This window comes from Schistocerca serialis, chromosome 3 (genome assembly GCF_023864345.2).
Source record: "Schistocerca serialis cubense isolate TAMUIC-IGC-003099 chromosome 3, iqSchSeri2.2, whole genome shotgun sequence".
In the NCBI taxonomy this organism is placed as follows: Eukaryota; Metazoa; Arthropoda; class Insecta; order Orthoptera; family Acrididae; genus Schistocerca; species Schistocerca serialis.
This window is the reverse complement of record NC_064640.1, coordinates 496,914,680-496,929,422: the sequence shown is the minus strand read 5'-3', so window position 1 is coordinate 496,929,422 and position 14,743 is coordinate 496,914,680. Positions and strand designations below refer to the sequence as shown.

The 14,743-nt window shown below is 40.6% G+C and overlaps 1 protein-coding gene across 1 annotated transcript in view; it reads right to left on the bottom strand.

The window, feature by feature from the left end:
* Positions 1 to 14,743, bottom strand: part of LOC126470948 (aminopeptidase N-like) — a 536,862-nt gene that overhangs the window by 319,583 nt on the left and 202,536 nt on the right. The window lies entirely within an intron of this gene.

The window sequence follows — 14,743 nt, the reverse complement described above, 5'->3', positions numbered from 1 at the left end:
CCTACAGTCTCTGCAAATGGCAAATTGTTTACCCCCTCCTCCCATTTTAATAGTTAAAAAAACTTAATGGACAGTTTTGACTGAGAATTAGAGAATCTCTTTTGCAGCTCCAAACATTTTTGTGACGGCATCTAAATCTGGTAAAGTAACGTCTGATCACGTCAAAAGATATTCTATCCGAGTAAGTTAGAAAAATTTCTATTATTGTTAGATTCTTGGGATGGTCAGTGCGAAAGAACCGCTTTGAGTGTCATATCAGATGACAAGAGACTGGATCATGTGGTGAGAGCAAATGACCAGACGGGACAGGTACAGCCGCTGGAGGTATACGACTTTCGATGTTGGAATAACTTAGTAAGGATATTTTCAGATGTAGTTTTGCTGAATGATTATGATATCAGTCTTCACATGAGAAACAATATGATCAAGCTGCAGCAACTAGTAAATAGTCAATTCCCTTCGCTGAGATTTTCCTGTGTGCTGAATATGCCTAGCACAAATCAAGATATTTAAGGAACGCCCGCCACAATTTGAGAATCCTGCTGAATTTTGTTTTATATTGTGTTGTCCGTCGTGTGTCTTATGTGACGAAATATCGTTCATTTTATGTTCATGGTATAAAAAGATGTTATATTTTAAGTATTTTTTGAGACATTGTAATTATTGTAACGATTTTGTATCATAATTTATTATTATTTATTTTCAATTAACAAACTGTAAGTATCTGAAACGCTAAGCTAAAATAACAAACAACATGAACATGGATTTAGAGCGTGGTCAATTTAAAACATAAAAAAGTAAAACAAATAAACTGAATAATAGTGAACGTTCAGATATTCTAATCAGGTATATTGAAAACACTCCGACAGCACATTATGTGCAGCTTACGTTCCAAAAATGGCATCTCAGAAGCCAACTTTATTAGTCATGGATGGAAATGGCGTGAAAGCTTCTTTCATTTATGTTGTAACAAAAGTTTTCACTTTTGCAAAATTAATTAGTGGTTGTGGGATATTTTGCAAAATTTTAAATTATTACGAAAGGTGTTTATACAGTAACTACATCCTGACCTTTTCTCTAAGCACATTTTTATATTTAATGGTTTCGAAAATATTCCTTCTAAACCTAATATGTCACATTACTTTTTGAGGTGTTTCACCCCTTAAAAGTGAAATTAGGAAAAAAAAACAAAAAATACTTATTACATTTTTTTGATCCCTCTACATACCCGTCAAGTTTCATCAAGATCTTTTATTGACACCTGGGAATGTTCACTTCTCAGTTCAAAATTCTCGCACACCCCATGCGTCGTTCCATAAAGCAGAAAGATGTGCCCTTCCCCTTAAGGATTTCCGTTTGGTTTCACTGAGAATCTCCAAAGACACTAGCGCTGATCGAACGTACAGGTAACAAATCTAGCAGGATGCCTCTGAATTGCTTCAATGTCTTCGTTTAATTCGACCTGATGAGTATCCCAAACATTCGAGCATTACTCAAGAATGTGTTGCACAAGAGTTCTATTCGTGGTATCCTTTATAGACGAGCTATATTTCGACGACACTTTCCTGTACACTATAGGATAATAAGCAAACAGTCGCTTATCCGTGAGGACGTTTATGCATATAGATGATAAAAACGGTCCTATTACGCTTTACTGACACATTCTTGACGATACCTTTGTCTCTGATGAATACTCGCCTTCCGAGACAACGTACTGAGTTCCATTACTTAAGGTGTTCGAGCCACTCACAAATGTGAGTACCTATTCCGTCTGCTCGAAACTTCGTTAATAGTCTGCAGTGGGGCAGCGCGTAAAACGCTTCTCGGGAATACAGGAATATGGAATTTGCCTGTTGCCCTTCATACACGGTTCACAAGATATCGTTTCAGAAAAAGATAAGCTGAATCTCGTATAGCAGTTTGTTTCCTAAATCCGTTGTGATTTTTGAACAGAAGTTTTTCTGTATCAAGAAAATTTACTATATTTGAATTTATAGTATGCTCAAGAATTCTGCAGAGACTCTATGTTAAGAATATTGCCCGTAACTTTGCGTGTCCGTTATTTTGCCCTGCTTATAAACAGTAGTCACTTGCGCTTTTTCCGGTCGCTTGAGGCTTTTCACTGAGCGAGAGTTACGTAAAAAAGTAGCGCGCCAATGCTATAGAGTACTGTCTGTAATACCGAACCGAGATTCCATCCGCACCTGGAGAATTGCTTGACTAGTGATGCCTATTTCTATGGCCTTCATTCGGCGGTCTGTGCGACATTCGAACGGTGGTGTGTTTGTGCAATACTACTGCGTGAAAGCTTTTTAAACACGGAATTTGAAGCTTCACCTTTCCTTTTACTGTCTTCTATTGTCACACCAAACTAGTCGACATGTGACTGAATAGGAGCCTTTCACCAGCTTAGTGATTTACACGTTCAACCAGAAATTTCTAGGGTTCTAGGTAAGGTCTTTCGCTGACGTATGACGGTAGAAGCATCTATCATTTTATGGAAGCACCAATTTCCACTAACTTTTTGTGTCGTCATTTCTGTATTCTTTTTTGGATTTAAAGTGCTACAATCTGTTTCCTCAGCATTTTCCGAACTTTGTTATTAATCCACTTATTCGGCACTTACTGCTGCAGAATGCGATTTACAATCAGTTTAAAGTGAATGTTAAAATTTTCCTTGCGTATTTCATGTTCAAACATGGCTTGCATCTGGCCTTCGTTCAATACAATCCACGATATTTAAGCTGGGTGCTTGGCAGTCATCCTTAGGTGAGCCATCGAAGACTGTGGAAGATGTCCTCCGTTCCGCAATACATAGCGCGCTGTGAGTATTCCGCACATGCATCAAAATCAATTGACAGACGTACCACACTACCCGGCAGAAGCGCCGTCGCCACTGGAACAGGGGGACTCAGCTGTCCGCTGGGTTGCCGCTATAGCGAATATGGAGACGATAGGGTTCTACACAATTTCCAGCTGGTAGCCACTGTCACGGTGAAAGGTCTCTGTTGGATTCCTTTCATGTTAATTTATTTTAACATTATATATATATATATATATATATATATATATATATATATATATATATATATATATATATATATATAAGAGAATTTAAATAATATATATAAAATCACCGGTTGTTGTATGACTATTAAAAGATTATAATTAATGTTAGTCTGGTTGGGAATTTGGTGAGCTAGACTGGATACCTGGTGAAACAGTTGCGCAGTAATGCAAGGTTAACTTCCCCAGACAGCTCACAGCTTTTAACCCGCTTTTATTGTCTATCAGCACCGTTTTCATAGAAAATTAAACCAACAACGTTACACATGGTGACCCTGTTCTGTGATTCCGCTAGACTCTGGAATCTATGAAACGTTAGATTGCGAGCGTTGTATAATCTTAATTTTTTTCCCTACAGCGCTCAAACAACTTCTGCGTTGTTTCTGAGCAGACTGTCAAAAGATTCACGGCGTTGTTGAGCGGCGTTGTGTTGTTTGTCTTGTTCTGTTTTCTATATTTGTTTCTTTAAATGTATGTGTTTTTTTCTCGCTTGTAAATTGCAATGACTTCGATCAAAGATATAAATTTGTTTTGCGTGTGAAAAAGTGCGTTCTAGGTTGGGTACCTTTCGTGTGGCTGTCGTAATTTTTGGGGGATGCGTTTATTATTAGTGTGTTGCGTAGGCGGTCCAACAACTTAAGCAACATGGACCAAGGGGGTAATTTGATTTCGAATATTAACGCGTCAGACGGTTCCGAAAATGCATTGGGGAATACTTCAGAGGAAATGCAAAACAGGACGAACGGGCTCACATCAGAGCCAGAAGTTAATTTACCTCCAACTAACCAAATTGATTTGGCAGAACTCATGAAAGCCTTATTGCAACAAAATAAAGAAAACGCAGAGAAATCAGAAAAATCGTTCAGAGAACAAAAAGAATCATCCGAAAAATGGATCCGAGAGCTAGGCGAACAAATGACGCAGAAATCTGTAAAATCGATCCGCGAGCTAGGCGAACAAATGACGCAGAAATCTGAAAAATAGATCCGTGAGCTACGCGAACATATGATGCAGAAATCTGAAAAATTAATCCGCCAGCTAGGCGAACAAATAGACGAAAAACTAATCCAGCAGACAAATAAAGTCGACAAGTCGATGCAGAGAGTGTCCGATGATATCTCACAAAGAATAAACAATCTGGCAAGTGAAATAAAAAGCGATATTATGATAGAATTAGGCCGTACATTTGAACAAATCGATGACTGTCTGCAAGCCTTAGAACAGGGCAAGCAGAGTCGCGATGCAGAATCGAAAGAGAGTGAAGAACAGCTACTTGGGAATTTACAAGTGCTGAGAGAAGAATGCCAAAGGGAACGCCAGCAGGCACTCGCGAGGGTCCAGGAGGCAGAAAAACATTGTCCCGCGTCCGTTAGCAACACAGTAGCGGACAACAGTCAAGCGATTCACGCACTCGAACAGCAAGTAGAACAATTGAAGCAGACTGGGGCGGAGGACAACAGACAAATACATCATAAGATTGCGGCATTAGCGGACATCGTAGGCACGATGAAGGTGACGGAGAGCGATAACAATATTACACAGGTAACAGTCGCAGAGACCGAAGAAGTGCGTTCACTTCTTAGATTTCAGAAGGGACAGTTCGAAGTGAACAGGCGGCACAAAGCTGTAACAGGCGAATTACAAGAACGCGTGGCGCATCTGGAAAGCCGCATTGGGTGTGATTCCGAACTCGCCAATAGCACTAAAAATAGCTGTACGAACAGTGCAGAGAGGGACTCCGGCCACGAGGGAGATTTTGACGACAGGGAAGAATGTATTTTGAGGGGCAGACATGAGAAAAATAGAAACATACAAGGGCCTCACCCGTAGAAAATGCGAGGATTTGATTTCAAACATTTCCTTACGGTGAGGAAGTTTGAGATATTCCAAAATTTGCAAAAAGGAATACATCCACGAGCATGGCTCTAGCAATTTGAGTTCTGTCTTCCTCCAGACTGGGAAAGTTCACATAAGATAGAATATATATGTGGCTATTTGGAAGGCGAACCGGCGATTCGCATGAGGTCGGCAGCGCGTCACTGCAACTCCACTTGGGAGTTTCGACAAGCCTTTCTGTCCGCCTATTGGTCGGAAGCGGCACAAGATAGGGTCAAGCATGGCATAATTATGCTGCCAAATTTCAACCAGTCTGGTTTCGGCAGGCCAGCACGCCTATTCGACCACATGCTGCAGGCAAATCAATTTCTATACGACCCATCGGGCCTGCGGAACTAATTAGGATATGCATCACCAAATTGCCGATCCATCTGCTGGCAACGCACCACACGCACGCGACCGTGGCGAGACGGGCGCGGTGAAACGGCAGAAGACAGGGGATAAAGGGGCGTGGAGCCTTTTGACAGATACTGTCCAGAGAAAATGGCAGACTTCAACGACGCCTATCAACATTTCCTGACGGATGCCCACTGTCAAGCGACAGTAAATCATAGTTCGATGTTCTCTGGTCGCTAAGGGTGGCACAAAGAAGAGCCATTAAGTGTCATCCTTGCCCAGGAATATCAACCTGGCGTGTCAATCGAGGATACCGCACGAATTTGACAACACAAACATGGAACCAAATCGAGATGTACGTGACACGGGCCACCAAGAGAAACTTCATGAGAGGGCAGAGACGGCGGGATTGCACGCAACAGATGGACAAAAAAATCCCTACTGACAGCTGCGGCGACGAACCTCCCCCCCCCCTCCCCTTATATTGTGCCTGGGAATAGTGGAACTACTGAGTGTGTCAGTGAACAGTGATTATACGGTTCTTAGTTCAATGCATATACGTGTGTTTCTGTCAGAGAGACTTTGAGTCGTGTGTTTTGCAGGGGTTCGATTTATTGGTGTTTATTACACTGACTCTTGTATTTTGCAGGTGTTCTATTTATTGTTTTTTTTTTAGATTTTCACTCTTGTATTTTGCAGGTGTTTTATTTATTGTTTTTTTTTTTTTTTAGATGTTGACTACTGTACTTTCAGAGCTGTTTTATTGATCAATGTTTGTTCTTGTGTGATGTATTAGATTTGTGATATTTTGTTTCGTAGATTCATTCCTGTGGCATTGCTTCGTTTATCAGTCAGACAGCTATTCATTCTAATTGGACTGTGATCGATTAGCCTTTGCATGGGGCATATTTGTTGTGAGGAACCCCTTAAGGGTAATAATCATATAATTAATTGTAGTTTCAGTATAATGACACAGTGGTCACTGTTTGCTAACTAACTGAAATATAGTAGAGTGATTAAATTAGTGCCACAAAGTTATTTTAATTCTACAAATTATTAGTTTTATAAGATATAGAATTTTTTTGTGATAACCACTTTGTAAAACATGATTTTTTTCTATCACTTTTTTGCTTTTGCGGATTGTGCATTGTAATGTTCTGCTTTATAATACTGATGTTATTTTCATGTTCTTTTTTAATTGCTGTGCCACCTTTGCTATTTTCATAAATTTTACTTGTTAATAAACAGTCATAAATTTTCCTGTGACCAGCTGGCTCTTGCAATGAGCAAATACTGGTGAACTCCATAAGGGTAACAACCAGAAATTGTTTTCATATTAATGACACAGGGACAATTGTTTTTATTTGCTGACCGAATTAGGTCTACACGATCTTTTAAATAGGTGTCACAGATTGAGTTCTTTTTCTGTTTGAAATTGGTAGATTTTAAAGATTTGTTGAAATTATTGTGTTTTAGCAAGTAGCTGGTGACCTTTTAGGCTGCTTGGGAATGTCCTAGCATGGCCAGAAAATTCCCTGCACAGTCTTTTCCCGGAGCGTTGGGGTTATGAAAGGTCTCTGTTGGATTCCTTTCATGTTAATTTCTTAAATCTGTTGTCATTTACGGCATAAATTCCTCTTCTAAATTTACTGTGGCGTTTCTGACTATCTGGGAGGAGACTGAGTAGTGAAACGTGTTACTTTTACACATAAACATGAACGATCTGTTACACTACTACACTTTAAAACACAGTTTATATGTCACACAGTCTCATACGGAACCTACATCCGCTTTCTTTTATATACTGTATATGATAAGATACTGTCATCCCCCTTTCCTTCTGTGTGAGAGGATGAATGAGCAAATGTATTTCAAGTTGCATGCTTGAGGGTAGCAGACAAGCCTGTCTGCTAGAGAACAGTAGGACCAACGTCGGAACAGGTAGCTACGCTTTCTAAAAGCAGAGAGGTTTCTATTCTTAGTATGGTCCTGTCCGTCCCTTGTCATGTTGGTATAGGAAGCTGCCTCTCTGGCCACTTCCGTTTGTATTTGTGAGCCACCCTCAGGAAGGGACCACGGCAGTCTGTCCGCGGCGAGCGTCTGAAGTGGTAAGATCTCCAGCTAAGCGCATGTCTGCTAAGTAAATAGGACAATGGATTTCTTAAGTTCAGCCTATCTGAAAATTTAATCACCTTTATTTCAGGTTTAGCTCTAAAATATCTAATGTTATCTTAAATTGCAACACAGTGTAATTCGAGTGTGAAGTTCAGAATATATTCCGGTAGTTGCTTTGTCACTACTTTGTGAGTAAAATGGAACCACATGTTGATCAGTAACTCTAACTAAGATCATCAATCTTAAATGCGCATGTGCGTTAGATTATAACGTCTCGTCTTGACAATATTTTCCAATATAGCAACTTTTCTTTATGTTTAATCAACGTGGGGTGTACTTTGCGAGACCAGTACCATGTGCTTATACAATTGTTTGACCCATCAGGTTAATAGTAAGACGTTAGTAATCAGTTCAAGGTTTTTCTTTTGTAAATTGCTTTTCGATCTAATTTATTTTAATTATCAAAATTATTGTGGAGTTACACTCTTTGTGTAAACCAAGTTGACCACGTGAAGCATGTGGTGTAATCATCAAAGTAGCCCTCAGCTATTATTTTTGGGAAGATTTCACAGAGAGTTAGTATGAATTTAGTATATTAGTGTGTGGTAATTACATGACGGACAGGATTGCGCTATGAACGTAACTTCTTTGGGTGAAAATTGAATCGGTTGGTTGTGGTTAATTTCCTCTTGCATATTTTTCAACATTCTTTGTGTGTTGTTTTATGAATGCAGTGTTGTATGCAGTCTCCCAATCCTGGCTCCATATTTGATGTGTTCTATAAGATTACAAACTCACATTTTCACAATCCTAAATAAGGCACCAGTTTAGTTATGAATCAAGTTTAATATGCTGAAATTTCAATGATCAATGTTAAAATAAATTTCCAAATATAAACTGATTTATTTCTTTTTATTTAAATTCTCTTTTATATATATATATATATATATATATATATATATATATATATATATAAAATCACCGGTTGTCGTATGACTATTAAAAGATTATAATTAATGTTAGTCTGGTTGGGAATTTGGTGAGATAGACTGGATACCTGGTGAAACAGTTGCGCACTAATGCAAGGTTAACTTCCCCAGACAGCTCACAGCTTTTAACCCGCTTTTATTGTCTATCAGCACCGCTTTCATAGAAAATTAAACCAACAACGTTACAACGGTTCAACAGATTTCCCACCAGGCGTATTTCCACGGATTCTTTAGAGTGCCAAAAAGATGTTGTTGTGGTCACAGTCATTGTTTTATCATACCCCATTGAATGTGCGGTGGAAATACAATGTTCGGCAATAGCAGTCTCCTGCAATAACAAATCGTCCTTCACTGATTGTAGATGGTTTGCAATCTTAGACGGTGGGCAGAAAACCATTTGCACTTGAAATGTAAGGAGAATTCTTGCTATCTTAAACGAAATGTTGACAACAAAAGAAAGAAAAGCTTAAAATTTTGCCGGCGTGTTCTCCTCTTTACCCATTTCCCGGTTCATAGCTTTAATTAATAATTAATAGTGCCCTGTTAATCTGCCGGGTAGAACGTTAATTTTCCCTGAACACTGTCCTTAGGTGGGCGAGCTCTTTAGGCAAAATTTCTAAATGTCACCAGAGGAACTCGCCATAGGTCGCTTTCTCATACAATCGTAACTTGACAGGGTGAAAGAGGGGTGAAAATAAAGGAGCACCTATTTTGGTGTACGTGCCATTGTAGAATATTTGCCGAGAAATTGACAAAGTTTTGACGTTACTTCATAGTCCGTCCGCGCATTTCGTACCCACTTGAGTTGGAAGCACAGTGGATAGATGAACCCGTCGTCTTCGGGTAGCGTCTTTGACTAATGACTGATCAAAATATTCTGATTCCCGGTTTCGAATCCAGCTCCTGCCTAAACTTTGGGAGAATTGGGGCCCTTTAAGAAAAAAATAAATAAGTGGCTAGGAGCACTGCATCGAATTTTATCGCCCCTTTTTCGAATCCAATCGTATGTTACATTTTCTCTCTTTTGCTGTAGCAGAAGTATGTGATGTCGATATGTTTTGCGACAGTGTGAAAATTAGCATTCCAAATCCTATTGAAAGTGAATTTTATCATCACTAATTTTATGTAATCTAATATAATTACCATAAATGAAAATTCAAAATATATGAATTCAAGTATTTCATTTGCTGCTTTTAGTTTTACTTTTATGCACCAAGAAACCACTGCGTTCCCCAGGGTGACACCTATCACAAAAATATTCAGTGCTTAAAAATTCGGAGCACCACGGGCAACATCCTAGGTCACATGTGCCACAGTCACATTCGTTAATGTGAATTTCGAAAATATCCTGGTTAACATAGCTAAATACGAGGTGCATTCAAGTTCTAAGGCCTCCAATTCTTTTTCTCCAGACTGGAAAGAGATAGAAACATGCGCATTGTTTTAAAATGAGGCCGCGTTCATTGTCAATACGTCCCAGAGATGGCAGCACCGTACGGTAGATGGAATTTTACCGCCAGCAGCGAGAATGAGAACTGTTTTAAATACTTAAAATGGCGACGTTTTCCTTACTTGAACAGCGTGCAACCATTCGTTTTATGAATTTGCGTGGTGTGAAACCAATTGAAATTCATCGACAGTTGAAGGAGACATGTGGTGATGGAGTTATGGATGTGTCGAAAGTGCGTTCGTAGGTGCGACAGTTTAGTGAAGGCGGAACATCGTGTGACAACAAACCGAAACAACATCGGGCTCGCACAAGCCGGTCTGGCGACATGATCGAGAAAGTGGAGAGAATTGTTTTGGGGGATCGCCGAATGACTGTTGAACAGATCGCCTCCAGAGTTGGCGTTTCTGTGGGTTCTGTGGACACAATCCTGCATGACGACCTGAAAATGCGAAAAGTGTCATCCAGGTGGGTGCCACGAATGCTGACGGATGACCACATGGCTGCCCATGTGGCGTGTTGCCAAGCAATGTTGACGCGCAATGACAGCATGAATGGGACTTTCTTTTCGTCGGTTGTGACAATGGATGAGACGTGGATGCCATTTTTCAATCCAGAAACAAAGCGCCAGTCAGCTCAATGGAAGCACACAGATTCACCGCCACCAAAAAAATTTCTGGTAACCGCCAGTGCTGAAAAAATGATGGTGTCCATGTTCTGGGACAGCGAGGGCGTAATCCTTACCCATTGCGTTCCAAAGGGCATTACGGTAACAGGTGAATCCTACGAAAATGTTTTGAAGAACAAATTCCTTCCTGCACTGTAACAAAAACGTCCGGGAAGGGCTGCGCGTGTGCTGTTTCACCAAGACAACGCACCCGCACATCGAGCTAACGTTACGCAACAGTTTCTTCGTGATAACAACTTTGAAGTGATTCCTCATGCTCCCTACTCACCTGACCTGGCTCCTAGTGAATTTTGGCTTTTTCCAACAATGAAAGACACTCTCCATGGCCGCACATTCACCAGCCGTGCTGCTATTGCCTCAGCGATTTTCCAGTGGTCAAAACAGACTCCTAAAGAAGCCTTCGCCGCTGCCATGGAATCATGGCGTCAGCGTTGTGAAAAATGTGTACGTCTGCAGGGCGATTACGTCGAGAAGTAACGCCAGTTTCATCGATTTCGGGTGAGTAGTTAATTAGAAAAAAAATCGGAGGCCTTAGAACTTGAATGCACCTCGTACCTCGCTGTCTGGTGGTAATTTCGCGACGTTTTTTCGAAAGCTGGAGCCTACAACAAATTGTGGATAACGCCCTGTATTTTAATTGCATCACTTCTACTTATGATATCCCTTTACTGCGCGATGAAAATAGGGTGCTTCTGTAATTGGCGAATGCCGTTCTTCACCAGACCGTGAAAGTATACGTCGGAGGGTGAACGTAAAGGAATACACTTGGGCGAAATTACTTTTAATGAAAACGTCTGTATTCCGAAAATTTTGGAAATTTGTGGTAAGTTCTATGGGACCAAACTGTTAAGGTCATCGGTCCCTAGGCTTATACACTACTTAATGTAACTTAAACTAACTTACGCTAACGACAACACACACACACACACACACCCATGCCCAAGGGAGGACTCCAACCTCCGACGGGGGAATCCGCGCGAACCGTTCAAGGCGCCCTATACCGCACGGTTACCCCGCGCGGCCCTAGATTCCGATTTCATCGACAATTAGCCTATCATATAAAGAGTAATCGCTTTGCCCATGCAACGAGACAATAATTTGGAGAAACGGCTTCATTTTTACGTAAGGTAGCAATACTTTGTACAAAAACTGATACTGGTTTCTTTGTGAGCTCCCTCGATTCTTTTTCTAATGCGCACACGTTCTGTTGTTCGATTAACTGATTTAAGCCTTGTTGGACTCGGGGACCAAATTTGCCACTGGCTTATTAGAGACAAACAAATACTGTTGGTACCAGTTTTCTGGAGAGTATTAATTAGTGTCAATTGTGACTATAAAAGTTATTTTAACAATATCTGAAACGCTTACTTTTATCAATAATTTCATTATATTTCACCATGTCACAGAAACATTGATGTCACAAGAGAGAAAAAAAAAGGAACAACATAAGATTGGATTTGAACCTGGGACGCAAAAGTTCTAAGCTGCGGTCTAGCCATCATGTTATCAACTCACCTAGATATATGTTGCGCAAGAGGACTGAGTAAGTGACATCCAAACTTTGACCGTCATTTTCTCGGAAACTACTGACTCAAAATAGATGTCCCTTTGTTTTCGCACTTCTTTCACATTGCTAAGTTCCGAGCTGCTCAGAGAGCGACCTATGGCGAGTTCCACCTTTTGAGACTGTGTGAGCTGTGTGTGCAAGTTTGCATATCATGGGATGTATTGAACGACGACCGTCTGCAAGTTCGTAATTTGTGTGAACAGTAAGTTTAAAATTTGCGCATAATTTCTCTACATCCATCACACTGGACGTACTGATGTCCATTCACTGTCTATGTAGGATGCTAACTGCATATCCGCTCTTCCCAACGTACAAACTCTTCTAGCCTTCTTGATGGACTTATTAACTTTAATATATTTGTTTATAATGACATCATGAGCACTAATCCTTGTCTCTATCATTACACTGTTTCTAGCTAACACTTCTTAACATACACCGATGGAAAATAAAATCCCAAAACCAAAAATAATAATTATTGTACAGGGTGATTATAATTAAAGTTAACTTTCAAACTGCTGTAGAAGTAACACCACTGGTCAGAATGGCGTCAAATTGCAACGGAATATTATCGGAGAAGGGGGAAAACGTATGGAAAAAGAAAAATAAATAGTTGCAAAATGTAGCAATAGATGGCGCTGGAAGCATCATAATTTAATATTGGTCGACTACAAATGACAAATGAATCATAAAACAATGCCTAAGGTGTACGTTTGACTTAAACAAACTGGATTACGCAGTGTGCATGGGTGTACATGTGTGATACTGTTAGTTACGTAAGCCCATCCTCCAGGGCAAGGTCATATTACATTGGATGGGAAAAATCGATTTTTTATTGTCCTAAGGCCAAAAACCGCATAAAAAGCATCAATGAAAATCAAATTGGATTATTAATTTCCGTGCGACTGGCGCAAAGCATGTTCAATATGCTGACTACCGTTTTCTGCAACAAGTTGAAATCGAGAAACAGCATGTTGCACAACTGATCGAAGTGTTTCCGGGGTCACGTCCAGAATGCATTCCGCAATGCGTGCCTGCAGTGCAGCTAAGTTTGCAAACGGAACACTGAACAAAACATGTTTCAGATAGCCCCACAGCTAGAAATCACACGGACTAAGATCAGGTGATCCGGACGGACAGGCTGTAGGGATATGGCGGCTGATAATTCTAGCATTTCCGAAATGACGCTTCAGCAGCTGGTTAATTGGATTTGCTATGTGCGGAGGTGCGCCATCTTGCATAAAAATGATCCCATCCACACATCCACACGCTGTTGGAGAGCTGGAATGACGTGGTTGTGCAAAAGACACCCATAGCGCTTACCAGTGACAGTACAGGTAACAGGACCAGACGCACCTGTCTCTTCGAAAAAAATATGGCCATATGATAAATTATGCCGTAAACCCGCACCACACAGTGAGCTTTTTTCGATGAGGTTGCACTGGTGGATTTTCGTGTGGATTTTCCGTTGGCCTTATTCGACTATTCTGTGTATTGACATATCCTGTCAGATGGAAGTGGGCTTCGTCTGTTCACAAAATCTTCCACGGCCAATCATTGTCCATTTCCATGCAAGCAAGAAATTGTAAAGCAAACGTCTCTCTTGCTGGCAGATCAACAGGAAGCAACTCGTGCACATGGGTAATTTTGAATGGATAGCAAAGAAGTGCTCACAGATATGTGCAGTGTTGGGCAATTCTCGGTGCACCACACGTTCGCACAGCACCACTCGTCTCCTCCTTCATTGCTCTGGCCACTGCTTCCATTGACGTCGAATCAATTCGTTTCCTCCCTCTACCTGGTTGCACACCAAAAGAACCCGTCTCTTCGAATTTCCGAATCATTTTCTCCAGAGCCACGGCAGTCATCGGACCAAGGACTTTTTCAAACGCTCCAGTGACCGCAAGTTCTGCAGAGCGAGGTGTGCACAGTCATCATTCTTGTAATACAGCCTTATAAGCACAGTGCTGTCCTGCATTGAGACGGTCATGGTGAACGTAGCTGACTTTAAAGGAGGAAAAGCCGTGTACCCTGCGCATTTATACCAAATTCAAGGGGTCGTGCGCATGCCGGGTGCTTTCATTTACATATTCTGACACACAGCGCCATCTATTGATCAATTTTCACACTATTTTTTTTTCTTCTTCCATACGTTTTCCCCCTTCTCCGATAATATTAGGCTGCAATTTGACGTCATTCTGGTCAGTGGTGGTATTTCTACAGCCTTTTGAAAGTTTAACTTTAATTATAATCATCCTGGATATTGTCATGTAGAGGAAGGTGTAAGTAGATGAATGACGAACACTAACTTCGCTTAACGAAGGTTTACTCAGCACTTGCACATACAAGAGTGCGGAGCGAACTGCCTCCGGCCAGAACACATACGGTATACACGGTGTTACAAAAAGGTACTGCCAAACTTTCAGGAAACATTCCTCACACACAAAGAAAGAAAATATGTTATGTGGACATGTGTCCGGAAACGCTTACTTTCCATGTTAGAGCTCATTTTATTACTTCTCTTCAAATCACATTAATCATGGAATGGAAACACACAGCAACACAACGTACCAGCGTGACTTCAAACACTTTGTTACAGAAAATGTTCAAAATGTCCTACGTTAGCGAAGATACATGCATCC